Source organism: Zootoca vivipara, chromosome 11, assembly GCF_963506605.1.
Source record: "Zootoca vivipara chromosome 11, rZooViv1.1, whole genome shotgun sequence".
Lineage (NCBI taxonomy): Eukaryota > Metazoa > Chordata > Lepidosauria > Squamata > Lacertidae > Zootoca > Zootoca vivipara.
The window spans coordinates 29,763,021-29,778,675 of NC_083286.1; positions in this window are offsets into that span (position 1 = coordinate 29,763,021).

The following is a 15,655-nucleotide window of genomic DNA, read 5'->3' on the forward strand; positions in this document are numbered from 1 at the left end:
TAAGGTTTTAGGTGCAGGCAAGGAGCAGGAGCAAGAAACTAAGTTGTTCTACTGTAACTGGAAAGGTTATGTAGCCTGGTCACCTAGAACCTGTGCAGGCCTAGCTGTAGCTGGTTACCGCAGCCATCATGGTTCTCTACTTCTGAGGTGGCCTCATATTCCTGAGGAGGCTGGTTTTTCTGAGTCTGGAGGTATACAGCCCATTGATTAGCGGTTGTCTATGCCTCCACCTTCTGACACCAGCATTTTTCTGGTTCTAGGAGCCAGTTCCAACGCCACTCTCCGATTCCTCAGGGGAGGCAGCTGCTACAGGGGAGGCAGGAATCTTGTCCTCGAGTCCCTCCAAATGGGCCTGCTGCAACGTTTCCTGAGGTGGTGGAGATGTCACAAGTACAGCTGAAGTCAGGAGGCCCTGGGAGTCCTTCATGTCATTGGGTTCCTCATCAGAGGAGGAGTCAACCTGGCTTGGACCCGAGTCAGGCCTGGCTGAAAGGGAACATTCCTGCTTGTTTTCCTTTCAGCTTAATTCCAGGGTTGGGCTCACTCATGAGTGTCACTGTCTGCAACCAATGTTTGCAGGCTACTTGAGGGCAGTGATGGTATGTGCTCAGCACTTTATCTCTGCCATCTCTAGTGAGCTCATGATCCTCATGCATTTCTCAAGGGTCCCTCATATTTTTAGAGGCCTGATCCAAGCCTTCCCCACCTTTCCCCCTTGTTGGTATCCTGTGTGTTTGTGCACAAGTTACCTACCTTCCAAAACAGGGGGAGTAATTTGTCATTGTGAGTGTTTTTCAACATTTTTATTTGTGTGGGGTGCTTAGGGAAGAGAAATTGCTGTATAAAAAGGGTCGTGATACATTGGTGATGCAGAATGGATGACTTATAAACACAAAAACCATCAAACTGCTGTTCCTCCCCCCCCCCAGTTAATGTACCAATTTGGTGATGTGCTTGATGTTTCACACTATTTCGAAATGGCAGCAGAAGCATTTCATTATTATTGCACTCTATTTGCCTTATGAGTAATTCTAGGAAGATAAGAGAATCCTCCCCCCTCAATTGAGCTGATTAGTGTAAGAATGACAGGAGCAATTTTCTTTTGTATCATCCTGTTTGCAGTGATGATAGCCCTGAAGCCACTGTGGCATAACTGCATGTACACAGAATGAGTCATGAGAAGAGACACTCAGCCTTCTTACAGTTTGAATATGTACTACTACTCGTCTTTTAACTACAAGACTGCGATCCACATCCATCTCAATAAATTCTATTTTGGTACAGTATTTAATCTCTACCAGGGGTATGCAATGGGGTGACCTCCAGATGATTCTTGACCATTGCCCATGCTGGCCCAAAATAGTAGGTTCAATAACATTTGGAGGGTACCACATTGGCAGCACATGATCTATTTTAAAATTTACTGATCCTCCCCCTTAAGTTCCCCCAAGCACCAGCAGAAACTACAATTTCCTTTACAGTGCAAATCAAATGTTTCCACCCTTTCCATTTTAGAATGGGACACACAATGATCATGGCTAAATCAAGAGGTAGGCTGCCAAATGTTATCCATGCCCATTCCAAGATAAGAAGAAGGGTCCCCACCCCCAATGTTCTTCTCTGGCTCAGTTTTTAAACTTTACTTCTTTTTTCAATTTTCTCTCCCTTCTGGTGCTGCTATTGCCTAGTCCAGGGGTCAGCAAACTTTTTCAGCAGGGGGCCAGTCCACTGTCCCTCAGACCTTGTGGGGGGCCAGACTATATCTTGAAAAAGAAAAAGAAAAATTCCTATGCCCCACCAATAACCCAGAGATGCATTTTAAATAAAAGGACACATTCTACTCATGTAAAAACACCAGGCAGGCCCCACAAATAACCCAGAGATGCATTTTAAATAAAAGGACACATTCTACTCATGTAAAAACACACTGATTCCCAGACCGTCTGCAGGCTGGATTTAGAAGGTGATTGGGCTGGATCCGGCCCCCAGGCCTTTGTTTGCCTAGCCATAGCCTAGTCTATGCAATAATTTAGGAAGGACCACATCATGTTGAAGTTTGTGTTATGGTCTTGTTCACTAAGCCATGGTTTTGCATTATGAGAATGAGCCACAGTGAGCCTCTAGATCTGCTGCAGAAAAGAGGAGTTTGGAAAGCTTTGTTTTGCAGCTTCTTGTGTTGTCCAAACCTAGGCACACTGTGATCAGTCTTAATTATGGAGTTTATAAAGTTGACTCATTTCAACTAACCATATATAAGATTCATGGAAGAGAAGGCTACCAATGCCTGCTAGCTATGATGGCGATAGACTGCCTCCATGGCCAAAGGCAGGATGCCTCTGATACCATATTCTGGAGAAGGCAGGAGGAGGGGAGAGTGTTGTTGTGCTCTCGTTCTGCTTATGGGCTTCCAGTAGGCATCTGGGTGGCTACTGTGAGAACAGGATGCTAGACTAGATGAGCCACTGGCCTGATTCAGCAAGGTTCTTGCTAGTCACAGTTTAGTGTCCTGAGGACATACTAAACTCATTTAATATAAAGTGGAAGCTTCTAGTCTCTTTCTAGCTGTGCTGGAAGAGGAGATCTGGAGGAACACACAAGCCCAAGGCTTGTTTCAGCCCATTCTCATAATTCTAAAGCATGGTCAAGCATTGCATCTGAATACTGGCTATGCCTCAGGATTATATTTATGTAACAACAGATTGTTTTTAATTTAGGTGTGAAAAATGTCCCTACTTTTATCATTTGCAACAGTTAAGTGCTATCCCAAATAAGCCTATTCTTTTCCTGCCGTTAATGAATATCCCCAAAGCTATAGATTCAGTACTTGCCTGTGGCTGGACTGTTTGTTACCTCTCAGTAATTCTGAAAGCACGTTGTACTGTTACAAACTAGACATTAATTAAGGTAAGCAGGGGACTGGAGCAGATAATTACTGTTAGAAAGTGTAAAGGATGTTGAAGAGAGTAGCAAGAGTTTTCTTTAAAAGGGAGGAAATACAGTGTGTGATCCTTCAAAATACAATGAAAGAAGAGCTGAGAAGCACACTGGAGTTATAGAATTTCATTTTCTTAATTACCATCTTAACACCTCATGGATTTTGCATAAAAATGACCTTCATATGTAAGATTCTTTTTTGGAATGCATATAATTTTTGCCCCTCTATATTATCTTGATCAAAGATTAGAAGGATTTATTCACTTCATCATGTGTTCTCTCTCTCTCTCTGTGTGTGTGTATTTACATGCATAATGGCTAATACAACTTTTAAGAGAGAAAGGGAAGGAAATCCTAAAGATTCAAGAACAAGAAGAGTCCAAATCTGAACAGCACTCATATTTGTACACTCAAAGACTGTCAGCTGGAATAGTTTGGGGGGGGGGGAATGTGCACCATTCATCTCTACATGGACAGAGATTAGCACACAGCTCAATTGATTTCCTCCCTCTCAATTCCAAGCTAGCACAAGGAAGTTCATAAAAGAACAGAGTGCTTCTTGGGGCCATTTCTTACTCTGCATAGAAGCATAGCCAGTTTGGACACCTGAGATGCAATCCTGTATAAATGTAGCTGAAAGTAACCCTCCCCCCCATTTAATTCAATGGTACTTATTTCTGAGTAGACTTGCGTAGGGTTGTGCTGTTAAACCACAGAGCCTAGGGCTTGCCGACAGGGTGAGCTCCTGTTGTTCGGTCCCAGCTCCTGCCAACCTAGCAGTTCGAAAGCACATCAAAGTGCAAGTAGATAAATAGGTACTGCTACAGTGGGAAGGTAAACGGCATTTCTGTGTGTTGCTCTGGTTCGCCAGAAGTGGCTTTGTCATGCTGGCCACATGACCTGGAAGCTGTACACCGGCTCCCTTGGCCAATAACGCGAGATGAGCGCGCACCCCCAGAGTTGGTCACGACTGGACCTAATGGTCAGGGGTCCCTTTACCTTTACATATAAAACTACTCCATGTGTGGCTAACAACACAGAATGACGAAATACAATTAGAACCACAAAATTTAAAAAAGAGTTTTGCTTTGTGAACTCAGATGCAAAACCCTTTCCTTTTTATTATCATTATTTTTATTATTGATTTATTTTTAAAAAGGAAAGAAAAAAGGACTCTCCCTAATGGAATAACAATTGTTTTTGTGATGTTAGCTGCAGATGCACAACAGTTTTTGGGATACGAAACCTTTGATCTTTGCACAATTGTTGTGCATGTGCATCTACAGCTAACATCACAAAAACCATGACAATGAGACTGAATTCCATGCACAATGCAGTGCTACTGTGCAGATTAGACATATCATTAATCAGGAGAGGGGTTCTCCCACACACCCTGCCTATGAGGTGAAAGATCTTGGCTGCTGTTGGAACATCTCCTGCCCCCATCGCTTTCTTCCCAGGCCTGTATCTGCCTAAGCACAAAACAGATTCCGTAGTCATACGATAGTGACAGAAGTAGGCTACAGATCTGAGTCTATGTCCAATCAGTGGCAATATGCATACTAATATGTGGCACAGCTTGTGTAATGAAGTTCCCAGCATGCAGCCTTGAAAAGGTATCCTCAAGTGTGTTGGTTGATTTATTTCCTCTGTCAAGAGGCAGGACAGCGAGGACTTGTCCTCCCCTTCAGTACCTGCAAGAATACTCTGTCATTGTTTGAAATTTTAATAACATCTGGAAGTGTAGCCTTAGTTACATTATTTAGCATCCTTTCATTTAGCAAGGTTACTCCCCCCACATCCCTTTTTCATCCCTTGCAATGGTATTAAAACAGTTGTTCCTATCTCAGTGCCAGGGAATCGGAGGTGGGAAACGAGGGCCGGCCTCCTTCTCATTTTAAACGAGAACCTGATGCCATTTCCGACTTTACATTCATCTTCCGATAGCGGCATCCATTCTCATAACAGAATGCCAATTATGACCAGCATAAAGGTGCAGGCTACATTTCTTTCTGCATCTATAAAACCGGCCATGGAGGAATTGGCAGAGAACTTCGTCTCTCTCTCCACACACACCACTGCCCACCCCACCCCACTCGGCACATGTAAATTCATGAACAAAACCAATAGTGACAAATGTATTCCCCTCCACTTTGGCAAAAATCGAAGCTTTTTCAGATACAAAAGCAAAAGTGGCTCGGCAGGTGGGGTGAAGCTGCTGCATTAGCTGTGGGTCATTGCTGCTTTCCAGGAAGGGGAGAGGGCAAGGTGGAAAGGCGACCAGCATTGTGCAAACACACCAACAGGAACTCTAGACTGGTACACTTTCACCACGCCAATGTTTGCACAAGAGCAACCCACAGACCAGGAAGCTGGCATGGCAGCTCTGCTCCACCCAAGTGAGCAGTTTCTGCATAAAAAGGACGTGAAATCAAATAAATGAACACCTCTTAATATTTTGTAAGGTTCTTGTTTTTTAAAGTAATGCATGGGAAGCTTTGGGTGTGAAAAATAAACACATCTTAAAATATCATTTAAGTTTCTTTTTAAAATAATGCATGGGGCAATGCTTGGACATTCTTGGTGGGTTCTCTTTCCATCCATTGTCACATTAAAAAAAAACAAACAAACCGGTCTTTTTAATGAAATGTCTCCATAGGAAATCTCATAAGCAGTAGAAGCAGGATCTTTAAGGCAGGTTTAAGAAAGAGAAAATTGGCATTTTGAACTTCTTGCAGTTTTTGAGAACTTTTCATGCTTTCCAAAGATTTCTTTGTTACTGAATTCTACAAATAAATGAGGTATGAGCCCATATGTGAGAGGGTAAAATTACTAAGAAAATCAAGAAATAAACATATGCGGAGTTGTTCATTTATGGCAATGGTAGCAGCATGCAGTCTTTTTATCTTCAAATATGTGTCCTGAGAAAGTTCCAGGATTTTGTGAGATATTCTTCACACATGGTGGTGGTAGCTGGAGAGGCTATTTTTCTCTTCTTTCATGTAGCACAGTAATTAGAAACACCCCTTTAAATCTCCTTGGTGACTAACGATCCCATTTTACAGAATGGAAGCCGCTGGAGGGGAGAATGTTTTTGTGCTTGGGTCCTGTGCTTGCCAGGTTCCCACAGGCATCTAGTTGGCCAGTGTGATAAAAGGATGCTGGTCTAGATGGGCCACTGACCTGATCCATCAGGCTCCTCTTCCATTCTTACATGTGAACTGAATCTAATTTCTCCCCATCAGCAGCAGAGGAGAATTGCAAGTTGCCCGCTCCAGATGTGGACAGCAGCAATATGGGTGACAATTAACCAAAGAATACTCTGCATGGTGGTCTTTATTTATTTATTTTCATATTGTAGTTTGTTTGTCTGGTAGTGTACAAGGCAGGAGTCAGAGAAGCATAACATTTATGCCCATCTCAGGAATATTCCACCTGATGCTACAATACGCCTATTAAAACTTGTATTTCATAAGCACATGGGAGAGAGAAACGCTACCATAAACTTGCATTGTATCAGTGTACTGTATAAGCTTGCAAAATTACTCTTAGCACATTTCCCATTCAATTCCCCCCATCTTCTGCCATTGAAAAACCAAGACTGGGTCTGGCAGCAAAACGAACGGAAAACAGCAAATCTGTGTCCATTAGGACCGTAGCACTCAGGTATGGCTAATGTAAATTCAAAAAAATGCTAATAAAGTCAAGAAATTTCCCAGTGGGGGAGTAATGGAATGCTTTTAAAAAAGGTACTTTCACTTAATGACTAAGGCTTTTTTTTTTTCATTCTTCTTTTTGCTAAGAGCAATTTGGCTTCCTCTATCAGGTACCAGGGAGCGGGGCAGGGGGGGGGGAGAGGAGGGGAGCATTAAACAGTAGATTAAAATGTCTTTGCTGCTTCTCAGTAATGCAAGTCGATGCTGCGAGCACACACGAGAAGTGGCAATTTAGCTGGTGACCATGTTTCATTTTCTGGGAAGGGCAGTCAGTCAGTGCCCTGCTCAGAAGAAGGCAGCTCTTTAAACACAGAGGCATTGAAAGAAAGTAGCGGAGCCAGGTTGGTGTCGGTCACAGACTCTACAATCTGTTCCTTCCTTTCATTTGTGCTGCTAATTAAGACGCACTCGCGACAGAACACCGAGAGTTTACATAACCTGTTGAAATTCTGTCAGGATCTATCTCCGCTTTCTCGTGCAGTTATTTATTTATTTGATTCTGCTTAATGAAACGTCTCAACGGAGAATGGAAGACATGTGCGGGAAGAGAATAGATACTTCAGATTAGAATCTCCTTCCCCCCTCGATATTTCTGTTTGCTTGCCTTGGCCTTTGCATTCCTGCCCATCCAAGACAGGCATGCTAAACAATAAAGAGCTGAGGCGATATGCCAGGAATGTCTCCTGTGCGGGTCCCTTTCATTTCAATGGGGCTGGTGCCCCAGAGGATCTCGTTCCATAGTGCCAGGATGTAAATTCCACAATTTTCCCATTGCTGTGAGGACCAGAGCAGAAGCTGGAAACAGAACACCTAAACATAAATTGTAAACCCAGCAGCACTGCTATTAAAGCAAGAGGAAAAAGGCATATTTTGCCAACAAATACCATTTTTATGAGGTACGCTTTAAGGGAAACAGGCAAATAAGTGTATTTTTTTAAATAAAATAAAATAAAAAAGTGCTCTGTGTGTGTCCTGTTACAGTTCTTTAAATATTTCCCCTCCCCGTCTTTTCCTGGGTCTGCCTTGGCAGGTCTTAGTCTAGGCTACCAAAGTCCAACTTCCCCCTCTTTGTCCTTAATTGGTCCTCCATGCTATATAATGGTTCATTCTTGTATATAAACTGGATTGTATTACACCGATTGACACTGTGTGTGTGTGTGTGTGTGTGTGTGTGTGTGTGTGTGTGTGTAAACCCATTTTTATAATGTTAAGGCTGATGAACATTTCAACATCTGGAGCCCATGGAACTGCTTATGGAAATCTCATAAGAATCGGAGAACGTTGCATTGCTGTTTCTTCAGGGATATGACGGGTTTGTTCCCAAGCTTTGACTCTCTTGCCTTCCTATTTTAGATAACTTCATTGCCCACTAGAACCTTGAGTGAGTCTGTGTGTGTGTTTGTGTGTGTAAGGAATCTGTTATAGATTTGAGAAACTGGGGAGTCTAGTTTAGGAATTTCCACTAGACTCTATGACCTTTTCTCATGGGCCTCCGTCCAAATATAAAGGACTTGAGCTTAGGCATAAATTTTAGCCACTGTGTAGTCAGATTGATTTCGCTGGAACTTCTCGTGTGACTGAAGTTATGCACACACATAAATCATTGCCTGGTTTATGGTGATAATATCCAATCCAAGGCTACAAAATGTCACATGGAATGCTGATGGTCTTATTGTGGATCTCATCACAGTGTCGACATTCACCCTAGAGGAACATGGGAACAATGACCCTCATGAAATATGCTGAAACATTCAACATGGCACATTATTCCATTTCTTCAACGTCTTCCTAACTGTTAGTTTTTGCATGATACCTGAGCTTCCACATGGCACAAAAGCCACTTCTGTGTAACTAATGAAATATAGCACATGTTTAGCACCCATTTCACTATTACTTGATACTCTTATTTTGACTCAAGAAAACCACCATTTTATAGTTCAAATCGGGGGAAATAAATACAGTAAATGGACAAAAGTACAATGATTCACAAAATGTTTAGGGGTATGCACCCCCCCCCCCGAAAAAAGCACTGAGTGACATTGCCCAATGACGTTTGTTGTTGTTGTTGTGTTGTGACATGGCCAGTATATCAGCCAAAAAGCCACAGTTCCATAACTTGACAGATGACATTGCCATATAAAAAGAGCATTAGAAAACAAGGCAGAAGTGCTACCATGAATCAGGAACGCTTACAAAATATTCTCCACGTTTGAATGAACCCATTGTCAATACACTCTGGATCATTTTCAGACAATGTGGCCTTGCTTATTGCCTGTGTCTACTAATTGCAGCTTTGTGGTTTCTGTGTCTATCTCTGGCTTTTCAAAGGTGAGAATATAAACCTACAAGTGCTGTGTTGTCAGGGAGTGAAGGTTTGGACTAAAGGATATTTAATACCTGATAGCTCAGTTGGTTGAGCATGAGATGCTTAATCTCAGGGTCATGAGTTTGAACCCCATGTTGCGTAAAAAGATTCCTGGATTGCAGAGGGTGCAATAATAAGGGACCCCTGTGGCCCCTTCCAACTCTACCATTCTTTAATTCTACTATTCTATGAAACAACAAATTGCTTTGTTTTTGACCTTGGTATGGTCTTTGGTTGGTTGCCTTGGTTGCCCAGGGGGCCTGGTAGGAATTTTATCCATTTGGCAAATTGGCACCAGCCTCTTGGGTTTTCACCTACCTCGTAGCAAATCATTACAACTTTTCGGGTATTGGTGGTTGGGCATTAGAATATGTGTGGTGTGTTGGAGGGCAGGTTGTGGCCATCACCTACCTGTCCTCTTGTTTGGGTATTCCGTTAAATGAATCTGGCGGTCGTGGATCCTGTCTGATGCCCTGCTGGTGGCTAGGGCCATGGCACGACCCCCGGTGATGTCTGGGGAAGCTTCCAGTTGTATTTGCATCAACAAGCTCCTCCCACTGGCTGTTAACCCTTGAATGACCAAACACTGAGTGGGGTGGAGTCATGTATAGATTTTTTGAACCAATGCCTAAGCCAGTACCACTCACATGCTGTAACCAATAAAGTTGTGGCCTTGTTGTTGTTGTTTAGTCGTTTAGTCGTGTCCGACTCTTCGTGACCCCATGGACCAGAGCACGCCAGGCACTCCTGTCCTCCACCGCCTCCTGCAGTTTGGTCAGACTCATGTTAGTCACTTCAAGAACACTATCCAACCATCTCGTCCTCTGTCGTCTCCTTCTCCTTGTGCCCTCCATCTTTCACAACATCCAGGGAGTCTTCTCTTCTCATGAGGTGGCCAGAGTATTGTGTGGCCTTATTTAGCCCATTAACCTAAAATAAATGTGTCCTTGTGTCTTATTTATCCCTATGTGGGTGGTGGCTCCTCGACTCACAAGAAAATTCACACATACCTGTTGGGAATTATGACTGTATAACCACACACACACACACACACACACACACACACACTTAATTCTGTCAGGTTTTTCTCCTGTAAGACTGCAGTGAAAGTTAAACAAATGCAAGGCTTGTTGGGAATGGCTGGGTGGTATGATTGTAGCTGGTTATACCACAGAATGCCATTCGATCAGACTAAAAAAAATGTGCACAAATTTAAAAGAGGACAAACTGGGATGAGGAAATATTGTCAAATATACTATGGTGGTCTGAGTTACAAATTCATAAAACAGGAGTCTGCAGTGCTATAAAATGTTTCTGGGAAATTATTCACATGTACAGTGGGGGGATCTTTGAGGTTAATCTAAGGTTGGGTTGGAGCCAATCTAAACAAACAAACAAAAAGTGATCCACATTTAGATCATATTGTTGTTGGATAGAACAAAAACAACCCGGATGGAGATACCCTAGCATACGTCAGGTATTTGTAAGAAAAGAAACCCTGATCCCAAGCTATTATCTCCCCCTCCCTCTCATCTTTGAGACAATGCCATTTCCATTTCTCACAGAAAATTAATTAAGGGAGGAGAAGGTGATCAGACAACTAAATATAAGCACATAAATAGAGGTGTCAGCTGTTGGTGTGTAATACGGTACTTTTTAATGATATTATTAATAGTATTAATTTATGTAGCACTTTTCAGGGTACAGTCATTTTACAGTTCTAAATTCAACGTGGAATGTCAGATAATGTGATTGAAGTGCCTCCACTGAGCCACACAGATAAAAGTAAAATATTTAATGTCTTACGGAACTAGGTTTACGTTTCAAATCTTGTTTGTCGGCAGGGGAGATGGAATAAAAAGCTACATATGTGGGATTTTCTTTCCACGAAAAAAATGTATTTCTTCTCCTTTTTTTTCTAGCACACTTTCCCCCCCTTTTGCTCAACCCTAAACATTGTGGGGATGTGTGGCATGACACATGGGTGCCAAGTGAAAAGCCTCTGGAGAGGGCACGATTTATTTATGTAAGACTTGGATGACATTTACTTTGAGTATAAACCATAGCTGCACCCACCCAATGCCATTTAAAAGGTAACAATTGCTCAGTTGTGATAAAAAGTGTTTTTCCCTAATTCCCACTTGCAAGGGTTTTAACTAAGCAAAACCAATTCTTTATATAGCGTCTTCAGTGAGTCACCAGCAGCTCCTTAAAATATTTTCAAGTTTGTCCTAAAAATGTAGTTAATATTGCTCTGATCTCACTGAACTACAGACGGGAAGCTTTTCATACATTCATTTCAGTAACTTTTTGACCTTTTGGCAAACTTTGATTGCAGTCTCTTCTCCCTACAGAGTACCCCCTTGTTGGCATTTGCTTTGTATATAGCTTGTGGTTTCTACACAAGGAGTTTTACAATGAAACAAAGAAAGTGAAGACACTTGTGTCTTAATGGGATGCTTTCCCCCCTAGGTTTCTTGACTTGGCAATTGGATCATCATCTATGGTGCTGCAGGGGGCTCAGTGAGAGGTAGCAAGGACAAGCAACTTCCATTTGTGTGTTGAAGTCCCCAAAACCACCCCTCAAAATAATTCACACCACAGACAGAATTTTTGTTTTGGGTTTTTGGCATGAATTTGGCCACAACTTTATTAAAATACAAAATATGTGAGTGGTTGCGTAGGCATTGGTTCTTCAACTGCCCCCTAAGGACAGAACTAAACTCGCCTTGTCAACAAGGGGAAACCCTATAGGGAGAGACAGGGAGCCGGGTGCTTGGCCCTCCCCTCTCCCCTCAGGCTCCCAGGGGCTCTCGTGCGGCCCTGGTCCCCGACTGGAGGTTACGGACACTGCATATCGAGCCCCTGTATTCTGACCGGAATTTTCCCGACAAGGCATTAACTTGAGGGGCCAACACAGTCAACAAGACCCCTCATACAACCAAAATAACCAATGCCTAACCACCAACCTTATAGGGACCCAGGTGGCGCTGTGGTTAAACCACTGAGCCTAGGGCTTGCCGATCAGAAGGTCGGCGGTTCGAATCCCTGTGACGGGGTGAGCTCCCGTTGCTTGGTCCCAGCTCCTGCCAACCTAGCAGTTCGAAAGCATGTCAAAATGCAAGTAGATAAATAGGAACCGCTACAGCGGGAAGGTAAACGGTGTTTCCATGTGCTGCTCTGGTTTGCCAGAAGCGGCTTTGTCATGCTGGCCACGTGACCTGGAATCTATACGCCGGCTCCCTCGGCCAATAATGCGAGATGAGCGCGCAACCCCAGAGTCGGTCACGACTGGACCTAATGGTCAGGGTTCCCTTTACCTTTAACCGCCAACCTTACAAGTTGTGACTATTTGCTATGCAGTGGGCAAAAACCAGATGGTACCAGCCAATCAGCCAAATGGAAAAATTCCAACCAGGGGCACCTGCCAAGCAGACGACCCCATGATAGGTATAGCAAGGTCAACACAGAGGCCTAAACATAGGGAGGGAGGGAGGGTGATCTGAAGAATGCAGATGTGCTTGCCTTTTATACCCCTTTTATACCCCTGGCTGTCCCTCAGAAATTGAAACATGCTTTTCTCCCCAACAACAGCCTGGGTCCAATCAGAACAGTGGCCAACTCATAGCCCCCACCCCAGCAACTCAGGGGTAGTTTGTTAGGCCCCCACCACAACATGTGCTCTCCATGAAGGAGAACCCGCATTCATTGACACAAGTAACTCACATGCCAGCCAGACCCCAGCAATGCAGAGAGAACAGTTTAAAACATGCAAGACATTTTTATTGACTTCATTCGAAAGATCTACAATGAGAAGCAAATCTTAGCTGCTAATGTTCTCTCACCAGCACAGGTTCCCTAACAATCTGAGGTGCTGGAGCACCCCATCTTATTGGATAACCATCCTTGCCTCAGGGCTCCAGAATAGATGTCTCCCTCCTCCTAGCTCTTCCTCACCAGCACTTAACTGTGCCAATTTTTTTTATCTATATCACCAGCACCCCAGCCCCATAGCTTTGAGTGGGTGAATCAAACAGGGGCTCCTCTGGCATTTGCATTTATTAGCCAGAACCCTGGGACATGAGTAGATTTCATCCTGAGTGAGCAATTGGTACAATCCCGCCTACACACATTTTTTAAAAAAACTCCACAAGTAAGTACGAGTTAGAGGTTAACTTTTTCAAATGAAAGCTATAAATTTGGGGGTTGTCTGGAATCTCCCCACAAGAGAGGCAGGAACACCCTTTTCCAGGCCCTTCTGTGCTACAGCATTTTTTAATTTTCCTCTTATTCTGCTGCACTAGTGTGACCATTCTCTGGGGGCTCTCAGTTGCTTTCACACCTCCTAACTCTGCGTTGCTCTTTAGTTATTGTTTGGAGTGGGACAGGGTCTGCCCACCCATGTTACAAGATAAGGCAACCATTTCAGGAATCAGGATCCACAGGGGAAACAGATCTTGAAGATCTTTATCCCCCCTTTGTTCCTAAGGTCAATGTTCACTCACCCTTTCCTCCCTGGCAGGGAAGGGGGTGCCATTTGGTGGTGGTCGCCTCAGGGGTCAAAATGTCTCCTCACAGCCCTCGGGGGTGAGGAATAGGGGGAGCAAGAAGTTGAGGAACTGCACAGGGGTAGAACCTTTCACAAGGTGAGAAGTCACATATTCATGCATCTGGCATTGGAAAGCCAGAATTATTAATTTTGAATTAATTTATGGGAAGGGGCTGAGAAAATATCTCCCTGTTAACACACACAGAGAGAGAGAGAGAGAGAGACAGAGAGAGAGAGAGAGAAACACATCAGTAAACCCTCTTAAAGGAACTGTGGGATTAAAATCACAGCCATAAACTATTTCCAGGAATAAGCTTTGTGTTGAAGTGGGAAACTGTTTGGCCCTATTTACCAACCAAGGCAATAGTTCTGTAGCAGCCAGGAAGTAAGTGAGAAAGCCATATGTGTTGAAAACTCCTAGAAAGAAGAGCCAACTTGTGAGTTAAGCATGTGAGGTTGCTCATACCTATTTGTGGCTGGAGGGTTTTGGTGCTCTGGCCTACCAATCCACAACTGCTGTCCTACCAAATATTGCATTAATTTACTGTCAAAATAAAAGTTAAACATGAACTTGCAGATATTCCTGTAAAATACCTCTCATCTGTTATAGGTTTCCATCTGATCAATACTGAAATTAGACTAAGTAGGAAACACTGTTTCTGCAGTTTCTGGCAATAATCAAAAGCTTATAATTATAAATTTTTGAGACTGTAAAGTGTTCTATTTTGGAATAGAAATATAGATTATTACCACCTCATGCTGCTATAATTATTACCACTGACTGCAAAAGCACGGCCTGCCGTTTTATAGTTGCAGAAGTTATCTATAGTTATAAATCTGCAAAGGAAAGTGCACAGTATGAACTTCTCCATTTGCCCAGGATACGACAAAAAAGATGTTGTAGTTCTGCTCCTGGTGCTAAACCTTTTCTCATATTTAACCAGCAGCTAGTAGGGAATATTTGCCATATGGTCACAGGATGCTTGTACTGGGCACCTTTAGGTTGAGAGTTTTTCTAAAGCTCCCCCCCCCCAGTTTGTTTAAATTTTTGGTCCAGATTGAATTAAATTTTATTCATTTATTCTATTTTATTTATGAAATTTACATACCACACTTCATCTAAGGGTTGTTCACAAGATTATAAATACAGGATTAAAGCACAAAATAAATTTTATAACAAAAACAAAACTTTTTCAGACAGGTTCACTCATTTTGAGGACATGAATCTTGGCCATTTCAGATTGACAGCAGTAGTTTGGGGATCTGCTCAAATTCACCCCCTACATTATTTGGAAAGGCAGCTATAACTTTTTGTTTGTTTATCTGACTGAGTCAGATGAAATTTGCGGGCACGAGTGCCCTTCCGGAGGCTCTCCTGCTTGGTTAAATGTTTGGAAATAAGGAATCAAGGTAAGTAAAGTGGGTTGAACTAGGGCCCCTTCATACTGAACAACAACATATCTGCAGGGAAAATTGGTCAGTGCAGGGACTAATAACCTTAATTTGGCAAGCCTGGCCTGCAATATTGTTGGGTGAGCAAACCCTGTCAATTGAGCAGCATTTCTACCTGTCCCTGCCCACCTCCCAGCCCCAGAAATACGGTAAGTTAGGAGGCATTCCTGCATCACCACTCCCCGGGCCCCCAAAACTCTGGGCAGGTGAGGCAGTTTGGTCCTAAAGTTGACCTGTATCCTGCCTAGGCTCGAGGATCTAGCATCACCCTAAGGGTGCTCACTGATATCCTTATCGCTCCCAAAGTTCAGCACCTAATTGCCAAAATGAATGAATTAACTATTTAAAGACCCCTAGCTAATCAATTGCCTAAAACCTGGTGGGAACACAGTATGGTGTAGGTGAAATCACAAGGCTAATGCATGAGGAAGCCAAAAATTCGTATTTGGCCACAAACACAATCAGCAATTGAGACGCAAATAGGGTAATGTGGGTGCTGGAAGCAGAGGCGTAGCAAGGCCAGGTGGTACCCGGTGCAGATTTTTTTTTGTCAACCCCCCCCCCCAATGCCGCTTTGCCGTGCTGCTGACAAAGCTGTGCCCTCTTGGGATCCACGGCTCCCGCCATCTCCCTCTCTCC